Consider the following 12493-nt stretch of genomic DNA (forward strand, 5'->3'; position numbering starts at 1 on the left):
TATTCAATTTTCTTTTCCACGGCTGGCTTGCAGCAAAACGTTTAAGATTTTTCTAACAGAAATTCCGGAAATACTCAGCAGGCCAGGTAGCAGCTTTGGAGAGAGAAACAGTGTTGAAGTGTTTCAGTTTGGGGACGCATTTGGGGACAATGATCATAATATCATTAGGTTTAGTATCGATATGGAAAATGACAAGGAACAATCAAATGTGAAAATGCTTAACTGGAGGAAGGCTGAGTTAAAAAGGGATCTTGCCCAGGTCGATTGGAATCAGAAATTGGTAGGCAAAACAGTAATTGAACAATGGGAGGCCTTCAAGGAGGAGTTGTTTCTGGTACAGAGTAGACACATCCCTACCAGGGAGAAAGGAAGGGCATCCAAAGCTAGAGCTCCCTGGTTGACTAAAGATATAGAGATTAAAATAAAACAGAAAAAGGAGGCTTAAGATGAATGTAAGGTTCATAATTCTGTAGAGAACCATGTTGAATACAGAAAGTACAGAGGAGATCTAAAAAAGGGAATGAGGGGCAAAGAGAGAGTATGAGATTAGATTAGCAGCTAACATAAAAGGGAACTCAAAAGTCTTTTATAAACATGTAAACAATAAAAGGGTAATCAAAGGAAGGGTGGGACCGATTAGGTACAAAAAACAAGATCTTGTGGAGGCAGAGGGCATGGCTGAGGTACTAAATGAATACTTTGCATCCGTCTTCGCTAGAGAAGAGGATGCTGCCATTATAGCAGTAAAGGAGGAGGTAGTAGCGATATTGGATAGGATAAAAATAGATTAAAAGGAGGTACTTAGAAGATTGGCAGTACTCAAAGTAGAAAAGTCACCTGATCCAGATGGGATGCATCCTAGGTTACGGAGGGAAGTAAGGGTGGAAATTGCAGAGGCTCTAGCCACAATCTTCCAATCCTCCTTATATATGGGGACGGTGCCAGAGGATTGGAGGATTGCAAATGTTACACCTACGGAGAGGGATAACCGAGCAATTACAGGCCAGTCAGCCTAACGTCAGTGGTGGGGAAACTTATAGAGAAAATAATCAGGGACAAAATGAATTGGCACTTGGAAAAGTATGGGCTAATAAATGAAACTCATACATTTGCGAGTTTTGTGTTATCTGCAAACTTTGAAACTATACCTTCTATACCCAAGTCCAAGTCATTAATATATATCAAAAAGAGCAGCGGTCCTAATACTGACCCCTGGGAAACACCACTGTACACTTCCCTCCAGTCTGAAAGACAACCGTTCACCACTACTCTCTGCTTTCTGTCCCCTAGTCAATTTTGTATTCACATTGCCACGATCCCTTTAATCCCATGGGCTTTAATTTTGCTAACAAGTTTATTATGTGGTACTTTATCAAATGCCTTTTGAAAGTTCATATACACATCAACTGCACTACCGTCATCAACCCTCTCCGTTACTTCATAAAAGAACTCAATCAAGTTAGTCAAATGTGATTTTCCTTTAACAAATCTGTGAATAAACAATGTGGAGGATAGTAACAGACTTCAGGAGGACATAGGCAGACTGGTGAAATGGGCAAACACATGGCAGATGAAATTTAATGTAGAGAAGTGTGAAGTGATGCAGTTTGGTAGGAAGAATGAGGAGAGGCAATATAAACTAAATGGTACAATTTTAAAGTGGGTGCAGGAACAGAGAGATCAGGGGATGCACATACACAAACCTTTGAAGATGGCAGGACAATTTGGAAGGCTGTTTAAAAAGCATATGGAATCCTGGGCTTTATAAATAGAGGCATAGAGTAAAAAAGCAAGGAAGTTGTGCTAAAACTTTTTAAAACACTGGTTGGGCCTCAGCTGGAGTATTGTGGAGAGAAGGGGAGAAAGGACCAAAAGGAAGGTCTGTTATAGGGTGAAGGGCAGGAGTGATTAAATGACAAAAGGGAAGATGGTGCAAGGCAAAGGGGGTGGTAATGGGACAAGTAAAGAAACAAAAGATGGGTCTAGACGAGCTGTAAATGGCAACAACAGAACCATTACCAGCACCCGTTGTCTGAAAAAATGGCTACCATCGACACCACAAACTGCCGGCTCAAAAAAAATAAAATTGCTGGACTATAACTTGGTGTTGTAAAATTGTTTACAATTGAAAAAATGGGAGCAGTGTTTATGATCTGAAGTTATTGAAATCAATGTTGAGTCCAGAAGATTGTAAAATGCCTAACTGAAAGATGAGGTGCTGTTCCTCGAGCTTCTGTTGAACTTCATTGGAATGGTGTAGGAGGCCGAGGACAGAGAGGTCAGAGTGGGACGGGGAATTAAAATAGCAAGCGACCGGAAGCTCAGGGTCACGTTTACGGAGGTGTTCAGCAAAGTGATCATCCAATGTAACTCTGTTTCTCTCTCCACAGATGCTGCCAGACCTGCTGAGTATTTCCAGCATGTTCTGTTTTTATTTCAGATTTCCAACATCCGCAGTATTTTGCTTAAGATTTTTCTAAGCAAGCCACTGAGAAATCCATACAGGAGTTTCTGTTTAAACCATACAGAGTGCACACGCTTTTTAGGACCCCCACCTGGCCCCACATACCCCATATTGAGGATATTTTATTTAACAAATGTTGATGGATGTTAGGAATATTGGCCTCACAAACTGAAATAATTTCCCATTTTGAGCACTCAGTGATAGTATCAATTGCTTTGAGTAATGCATCGAATAGCACAGTTTGATGAATAGTTAAATTGCCTTTACTCTGACCCAACAACATGCTTTAATCCCAGTCCCAAGAAAACATCCAGCACTGCACCAGAGTGACATTTTTCATTTCCCATCCACATGTGGCATCTCTAACTGAGACTGCTAATTTTGTGCCAATTAAGTTCTAAGTTAAGGGCAATTTTGTCTTGTGTGCCCATGTCCACTAGGAAGTGGGTGGGGGGTCCCCAAAATTCCTTTCATATTGTACTCTTAAAGCCAGGACAAATGACCTTTTTATCCCACCAATCTGGATGGATTCAAATCCATGTCGCAGAGGTGAAAGGCCAATGTACCTTTTGATCATATTTTAAAATACAATAGCGTTTACACTTTAAAAAATAAATCCTTTAAAATGTAGATGTGAGAACATCAGATTGGCAAATATGAAATTTAATTTTCCAAACACTTTTTATTCTGTGCAGCTGTACTCAGTTTGTTCAGAGAACCTAACATCTTAATTCATTCAGTGAACAACAAAGCAATAAGGTTTGCAGATCTACCAACCCATCCCTCTTTCTCATTTCACTTTTCTCTTCTTTGACAAATACCTTTTATATCTGGGTCAGTCAATGAGCTCCTTTAAAAGTGCCCTTTACAAAAATTGCACAACAGAATTACTGGTCAAAGGGTTACTCAAGTTCTTAGCATATTCTGTTTGAGAGGAATAGCTAAGCAAAATTTTAATGTAGTACTTCATTATTATTTCAGCTCCGATTCTGCATCAGTTTCAAAGTAACATTCTTAAGCAATGGAGTTTTGAGTATTGAAGTCATAACTTTCACTAGTGGGAGTGTACACAAGTTACATTTTCTAGAATTCCGATTATCATTCCAATATTAAACACAAACACACAGAGGACATTAAAACCATGGGAAGCTTCTTGCTTGGTTGAAGGAACTCATAACCTTAGCAGCAACACTATTATAGTCTCCATTGAATGATGGTAGTCTGAGCTTCTTCCTAATCATTAAACCAAAGAGAAATAAACACTTTCTTCACAGACATTGCAGATTCATTATAAATACAAAATGTTAGATTATGGCGAGAAGAAATATTTGAGCAAAAGTTTTAACAAAAATTGTTGTTAAATATATTATGACATATAAATATATTAATGAAAATATGTACCTTTCCCATTAAATGTGCACCACAGGAAATTCGTACCACTTATGCTGTTTATTTGTATTGTATATTGTATTTATGCTGTTCTAAATTGCTAAAGGTGAAGTGTAGCAGGAATTAAAGATCTTGTAATAGATATTTCTGATGAGCTTGGAAGAAGAAATGCATCCAAAAAAGAAAAAAATAAACTATCAGGGATAAATTTTCAAGCAGTGGATAGTGACCAAATTTACAATTTGATGGTATAGTATGTTGCGATAGAAAATGTTTACAGTGTTAACTTTTCTGTGCCAATATACTGTTCATTACAGTGCAAGCTAATTTTTTGATATAGAGAAAAATTGAATCAAACATCAGAACAGTAAGAATGCCTCAATATGGAGTGTCATTTTTTTTACAGTAAAATATATATTTATTCAGTGAAACTTGTAGTTCAATGGCAGATAGTTTGGCTCCTATTCACAGAGCCTTGATGAATCCCAGCACTATAAGTGGCTTTCAAATTCAATTGTGCTCTGGGCAAGTTTCATAATTTCTCAGATGAGCTACTAGATGGAATGTCTTAACTGGTGAAACAAGACTGGTAAGGAGCAATGTTGATGACAACTTTGGATAAATCATGCCCTATGGGCTTCAAAGGGTATAATGTGGATATTCAAACATTGAAAGTGGAGATTAAATAGAAGAAAGATAGAGCTTGCATTTATATAGCGCCTTTCACAACCTCAGGATGTCCCATAGCGTTTTACAGCCAACGGAGTACTTTTTTGAAGTGTAGTCACTGTTGTAATGACAATGTTAGTTTGATTGGCAACTTATTTGGTTCCAACCCTCTTTGTCAGCAGATGAGAGACTTGTTTGCCATACTTCATTGCTACAGCACAAACCTGTCTCTGCAGAAAATAGTATTTCAGTTGCTATTTATTTGCATCAAATTTGCATTAACCCCGTAATAAAACTTGTCAAAAAAATCATGCCCATACTCCGATTCCCATGGAAATCTTAATCTGCAAAAAGTCTTTCCATATTATATGCATGAACAAACAAACTTACATTTATACACAGAATTGATGTCTATTTGACTGTTGCTTCTTGGTTCCCAAAATGTAGTGTAGGTATGCTTTCTTTTTATTATAACAGTTACTGCATCCAATGCTTCCAATTTTCTATTTGCTATCTCCTATCTCTGTTGCATATGTAATCACAGAGGGTAATTTGGGCTATTCACAACATTCCAGGAGAGCTCACTGACCTTTTAAATTCTTCAAAGTGGAAACTGGTTTCTTGTACTAAGAACTTTTCAAATTTCAGATCCTGTGTAAGAAGGAAGTAGTCATTCTCCAATGTCTAGATCTAGTTATTTGCTGCAGTACACCTGAACTGCCTGTGGCTGTGGTGGATCTGCTAGAAGGGAAGGTAGAAGGTAAGAATGAAGGAACATCATCCCCTTGGGATTTTAAAATAATATTCATTCTTGGGATATGGCATCGCTGGCAAGGCCGGCATTTATTGCCCATCCCTAGTTGCTCTTGAGAAGATGCTGGTGGGCCTGCTTCTTGAACTGCTGCAGTTCGTGTGGTGATGGTGCTCCCACAATACTGTTAGGTAGGGATTTTGACCCAGCGACGATGAAGGTATGCTGATATATGTCCAAGTCAGGATGATGTGTGACTTGGAGGGGAACTTGGAGGTGATAGTCTTCCCATGTATCTGTCCTTCTAGGGGTGAGGTTGTGGGTTTGCCCATCCAGGCACGTGGAGAGTATGCCATCACATTCCTGATTTGTGCCTGGTAGGTGGTGGCGAGACTTTAGGGAATCAGGAAGTAAGCCACTTGCCACAGAATACCCAGCCTCTGACCTGATTTAGTAGCTATGGCATTTATGTGGCTGGTCCAGGTGAGTTTCTGGTCAATGGTGACCATCAGAATGTTGCTGGTGAGGGATTTGGCAATGTTAATGCCATTGAATGTCAAGGGTAGGTGGTTAGATTCTCTCTTGTTGGAGATGGTCGTGGCCTGGCACTTGTGTGGCGCAAAAGTTACTTGCCATTTATCAGGTCTTGCTGCATGAGGGCATAGGCTACTTCGTAATCTAAGGAATTGCAAATGGAGCTGAATATTATGCAATCATCAGCGAGCAATCCCACTTCTGAACTTATGATGGAGGGTAGGTCATTAATGAAGCAGCTGAGGATAGTTGGACCTAAGATGCTGCCCCTGAGGAACTCCTGCAGCGATGCCTTGGGCTGAGATGATTAGCCTCCAACAACCACAACTATCTCCCTTTCTGCCAGGTATGACTCCAGTCATTGGAAAGTTTTCTCCCTGATCCCCATTGACTTCAGTTTTACTAAGACTCCTTGCTGCCACACTCAGTCAATTGCTCTTCTTGATGTCAAAGGCGGTCACTCTCACCTCACCTCTGGAATTCAGCCTTTTTGTCCAAGTTTGGACAAAGGCTGTAATGAGGCCTGACGGAACCCAAATTGAGCATTGGTGAGCAGGTTATTGGTAAATAAGTGCCGCTTACTGTTGACGACTCCTTCCATCACTTTGCTGATGATTGAGGTTGATAGGGTGGTAATTGGCCGGTTGGATTTGCCCTGCTTTTTGTGGACAGGACATACCTAGGCAATTTTACACATTGTTGGGTAGATACCAGTGTTGTAGATATACTGGAACAGCTTGGTTAGAGGCATGGCTAGTTCTGGAGCACAGGTCTTCAGCACCACAGCTGAGATGTTGTCGGGGCCCATAGCCTTTGCTGTGTCTACTGCGCTCAGCCATTTCTTGATGTGAATAGATTTGGATGAAGACTGTAATCTGTGATAGTGGGCACCTCCTGAGGAGGCCAAAAAGGATCATCCAGTTGGTACTTCTGGCTAAAGATGGTTGCAAACACTTCAGCTTTGTCTTTTGCACTAATATGGTGGGCTCTGCCATCATTGAGGATGGGAACGTTCATGGAGAATCCTCCTCCCGTTAGTTGCTTAATTGTCCACTGGCATTCACGGCTGGATGTGGCAGGATTGCAGATCTTTGACCTGATCTATTGGTTGATGGATCGGTTAGCTCTGTTTATAACATGCTGCTTCTGCTGTTTAAGATGCATGTAGTCTTGTGTTGTAGCTTCACCATATTGGTACCTCATTTTCAGGTACGTCTGGTGCTGCTGATGAATCTGGATTGGTCATCTGGCTTGATGGTGATGAAGAAGTGATGGCTATGCCGAGCCTTGAGGTTACAAATTGCAGTGTACAATTCTGCTGCTGCTGATGGTCCATGGTGCCTAATGAATGCCCAGTTTTTAACTGCTCGATCTGTTTTAAATCTATCCTATTTAGCATGGTTTTAGTGCCACACGACATGATGCAGTGTGAATACGAGACTTTGTCTCCTCAAGGACTGTGCAGTCATTCCTACCAATACCATCATGGACAGATGCATCTGCAACAGGTAGATAGGTGAGGATGAAGTCAAGTAGGTTATTCCCTCATGTTGGTTCTCTCACCACCTGCCGCAAGCCCAGTCTGGCAGCTATGTCCTTCGGGACACTCCAGCTCCATCAGTAGTGGTACAACCAAGCCACTCTTGGTGATGGACATTGAAGTCCCTCACCCAGAGTACATTCAGTGACCTGACTAAAGAGACAGAGAAAGGGGTGAAATGTTGTGGCTGTGTGGTGCTGCAGAGGGTGCCAGGGTGACAGTGCAGGCGCTCAATCAGTAGTCTGCTACTAACTAGGTGGCCCTGATATTTACGGGGCGGGGGAGGGTGCGGTTGTAGCAGCCGGGAAATCTGGGAATGCAGAGATCCTGCTGAATTTCCTTTCCTTCTTTCCCGGCCAGCAGGCAGCCATATTGAGAGGCTGGCTGCCTGGTGGGTGGGAAGGCCTGAGCTGGAAGGCCGGGGAGTGGAGAGCAGGGAGGGTGGGTGGGAGAGATCCCGGGTCAGAGGGAAGATCGCAGGTCAGGGGGTGGAGATCGCGGGCGGACTTCAGATCTCGGGTCAACCTGGAGTTTTGGAGGGTCGGCAGATTGCGGTGGGGGCGTTGCCGGATCATGGGGAGGCTGATCTCGGCAGGTTAGGTTGGGGGACTGGGGGAAAGCCTTCGACAGGCATTGTGTGTCAATTTCTCCTGCAAAGAGATAAGTAAATGAAGGCAAGGCTGGCAGTTAAGGAGTGTGCAGCAAGTGGCATGGGAGAGGTGAAGTAATCGATGTGGGAGTATGAGGGTATTAAAGTGGAGGAAGGGTATTGCGGTTGTGGAATACAGTTGTTGTGTATTAGGGGAGCAGTGTTACCATAATGCAATACAGGGAGTTGAAGGGCCCTTAACCAGAGAGTATTGTGAAGGGCTGGTTACATCAAGTTACATCGAAACTACAGCACAGAAACAGGCCATTTGGCTCAACTGGTCTATGCCGGAGTTTATGCTCCACACGAGCCTCCTCCTTCCCTACTTCATCTAACCCTAACAGGATACCCCTCTATTTCTTTCTCCCTCATGTGTTTATCTGGCTTCCCCTTAAATGCATCTATGCTATTTGCCTCAACTACTCCTTGCGGTAGTGTGTTCCACATTCTTACCACTTTTTGGGTAAAGAAGTTTCTCCTGAATTCCCTATTGGATTTATTAGTGACTATTTTATATTTATGACCTCTAGTTTTGGATTCCCCCACCAGTGGAAACATTTTCTCTATGTCTGCCCTATCAAACCCTATCATTATCTTAAAGACCTCTATCAGGTCACCCCAATGAGGTTAGTCAAGCATATAATTCTTTATTATATTTCCATTCTCTAGATGTCTTTCTATTACATCTTTGAGTAAAGATTACGTTATCTTTCCTACCAACGGCATTAAGCTAACTGGTCTATAGTTCCCTGAACTTGTTCTATCTTCCTTTTTAAATATAGGAATAACACTAGCTGCCTGCCAGTCCTCTGGCACTATTCCCTTTTCTGGTGAATTTATATATATATGTGTAATAATGCCTCTTCTATCTCCTCCCTAACTTCTTTTAATATTCGCGCATGTAATCCATCTGGACCAAGGGGGTCTTATCCTCCCTAAGTTTGATTAGTTTATCAATTATCCCCCCCCCCCTTTCTATCTTAAATGTTTTAATATCTTTTTTGATCTCTTCTTCTAATGTCCTGCCCACCTTGTTGGTCTCCCTGGTAAATAGGGAGGCAAAGTAAATGTTCAATATATCTGCCATTTCGCTGTCGTTACCTGTAACTTTATCATGTGCATCCCTTAGTGGCCCTATCTCTATCATGATTTTTCTTTTGTTATTCATGTGTCTGTATAATACTTTACTATTTCTTTTTATATTCCTTGATAATTTAATCTCATCGTTCCCCTTTGCATTCCTAATTGTTTTTTGTTACTTCTTTCCTAACCTCTTCATATTCCCTTTTGTCATCCTCTCCTTTATTTTCTATGTACTTAGAGTATGCCTTTTCTTTTAGTTTCAATTGTACCCTTATCTCTTTATTTATCCATGATATTTCATAATTGGCTAGCTTGTTCTTGCTTTTTAGAGGAGTATACTTCTCCTTAACTCCATTGATCACCTACTGCTGTTCTAGTTCTTTGTCTATCAAATTTATTTCCAGTTTACCTGCCCTAGTTCCATTTTCATCCTCTCAAAATTAGCTTTTTTCCAATCTATTACTTTGGTCTTTGTCTTACTTATGCCTTTCTCAATCATTATTTTAAACCTTATTAGATTATGATTGCTATTGCCTAGATGTTCCCCTATGCTAACTTCCCTTATCTGTTCTGGTTCATTTCCCAATTTTAGATCCAGCAATGATTCCTCTCTTGTTGGGCTTCTCACATACTGGATTAGAAAGGAGTCATGTACACACTGTAAAAACTCCATTCCCTTTTCTCCTTTCCCTACCTCTTCTTGCCAGTTTATTTGGAGGTAGTTGAAATCTCTCATGATTATTATTCAGTTTTTTTACTCAATTCATAGATTTATCTACATGTTTCATCCTCCACTTCCCTTTCACTATTAGGTGGTTTGTAGAATATACCTATTAATGAGATTGATTAATAGGTATATTGTGGAAGTGTTGCTTTAAGAGGGTGAAGAGTGTGCCAATGCTCAGAATGGGCAAGGAGGAAAAGGAAGAGCTGTGCAGTGTGTTGTCTTGTGTGCCCCACTGAGCATGTGAAACATCTTGTGACACTGTTCACTGGGTGATGGAGTTGACAGCCAGTACTAGTGCCACTTCCCTCAGGCGGCACAAGTGATAATTCTAGGTGACGGTAGCACCCATACCCAGGACTCTGTTCCTCCTGCTTATAATGCTCCCTAGAAGGCTTGATTGTCTGAATAAGTGAAGTTGCGCATTCTTCTCTCCATAATTCTGTCCAAATGTAATAAAAATATTGGTCAGGCATGCAGTAAATTAATTTGAGAGAGAACGAAAGAGCCAAGCAATGTTCCTGCCTTATTTTCTTATCCCCCCGTGTTCTGCTGAATAGCACAGGCAGAACTGTGTATTAAAAAGGCTGCCCAGAAGTTTCCCGCTGGTTTAGCTGCTTGCGCTGGTTTTACAATGCTTGGATAAATGGATATGGATAAGTTTCCGTGTAACTCTCCCGAGAAGCGAGCAGCAGATGTAACAGTTTTTTTTAAAGGTGAAACAGTAGTGTAAACCACATTGAGGAAATTCTGGGCCCAAGTGATAGGTTTATACCTGCCTGTATCTGGCTGGTGTAGCCATACAATCTTAATTTCTGTAACCTTTCTCTCTTTGTTTGAGATGCACTTTCCAATTTTACAGAGACACTCTTTTACATACATACAGCACTAGATCAAAAACTCCTACCTGTTCTACTGCAAAGAATACTACAAGAACTACCAGAACTAGAACTAAACTAAGAACTAAAGGCTGAAGATTACAGACTGAAGACTGGTGTCAAAAACACTATCTTATATATCCTTAATTTCCAAAGAAACCTCTTCAATCCAGTTGATCAATCCGAGTGACACGTGTTAGAGGAGTTCAACCCTTCTGGTATCAATCGTCTCACATAGCCTGTTGGTACTTCAATGACCGTTAAATCAATGACGCACCGGCATCTAGACATGCCAGCTTACCCATTTACTCCCTTGCTTCTCATGTCTTTCCTAACAAAGCAGTCGCACACAGGTCCAAATAAGGCAGGACATATGTATGTCATCCTTAATGAGATGTCTCTGGGCCTGTGGCCTTGATGGTTTGTCTTCTATCCCTGGTGAAGAATGTTTCTTTAACGCTTTATAGTTTAATTAGCATTAGCCCTTTCCTTTCCCAACATTCAGTCTAACTACAGTATCCATTTTGAGGATGCATTTAAGGCAATTCTTAGGGTATTTCTCCTACAGTAGCTATGAGCATACTGTCCTTCAATAGGTGAGTCATCATTTTCCAGCTTCATTGAAGCCATCTCTGAAGCAGTCATCTTTGATGAACTTAGTGACCAGGTACAGGACCTCAAATAGCTGAATGAGAAAGAACTATCTATAGCCACTAAGAAAACATGACCGAGGGAACACAATCCATTTTATGCTGCAGAGTTGCAGGATGACTCTGTGTCTGTTCTCAAATCCCTTGAATGGCTATATCTGGGTTACACTGCAAGTCAGTAGCGTTGAGCAACAGACCAGGGCACATATCAGCCATTAAAGACAGATGCTGGCCGTCCCATACATCCATCACCATTTCTGAACCTGCTGGAGGAGTACACGTGCCAACTTAATTAGGCTATTAACAATCGCTCTGATATTGGCAGAGCGTGACTTCTGCCCTGTAGCCCCATCTGAATTCCCAGGGTCAGGGGCAAAAGCATACAATGGGTGGATGTCCATGCCAATTGTGATGCAGCTAGAGTGCACATTTGGTGAGAGAAGGTTTGGAAACTTTCAACAGCACCATATCACTGCATCCAAGAGCCAGGGCTGCCAGATGAATAACTTCAAAGTGGTTCATGTTCTGAAAGTAGATTTCAACATGGTGATTGGTTGCCTTAAGAAACTTGGCCTTTCAAAATCTTCTTAGCCCCAATTACACTCAGGATGAGGTCCTGTCACGTTATGTATGCCTGTTTCATGCTTGCATACATAATATTGAGTGCAGTGGAAGCAGAAGTCGTGGCAATTCTGGTAGGTGCTATCAGTCCACTGTCTCTTCCAGTGACATCATGACTGAAGGGAAAGCATTCATGGAGTTACACACCTTAAAAGTGTTACTAGAATTTCACACCCAGCACGTCACACCTCAAAAGCATATGTCATGCTTTTCTGATTGGCTAAAGTAACTACTATTAAGTTGACCATGTTGATTTGCTCAAATATAGACAAGTAGGAAGAGGTACCAATCAGGAACCAGCAACCAATCATTTAAATGATTCATTTTTTTTTTCAAAGCTGCCAAGTGACATTCGCGTCAGACAAGTGCCAGGCAATGACCATCTCCAGCAAGAGAGAGTCTAACCACCTCCCCTTGACATTCAATGGCATTATCATCGCCGATTTCCCCCACCATCAACATCCTGGGGGTCACCATTGACCAGAAACTTAACTGGACCAGCCGCATAAATACTGTGGCTACAAGAGCAGGTCAGAGGGTG

Source organism: Heptranchias perlo, chromosome 6 (genome assembly GCF_035084215.1).
Source record: "Heptranchias perlo isolate sHepPer1 chromosome 6, sHepPer1.hap1, whole genome shotgun sequence".
Classification (NCBI taxonomy): Eukaryota; Metazoa; Chordata; class Chondrichthyes; order Hexanchiformes; family Hexanchidae; genus Heptranchias; species Heptranchias perlo.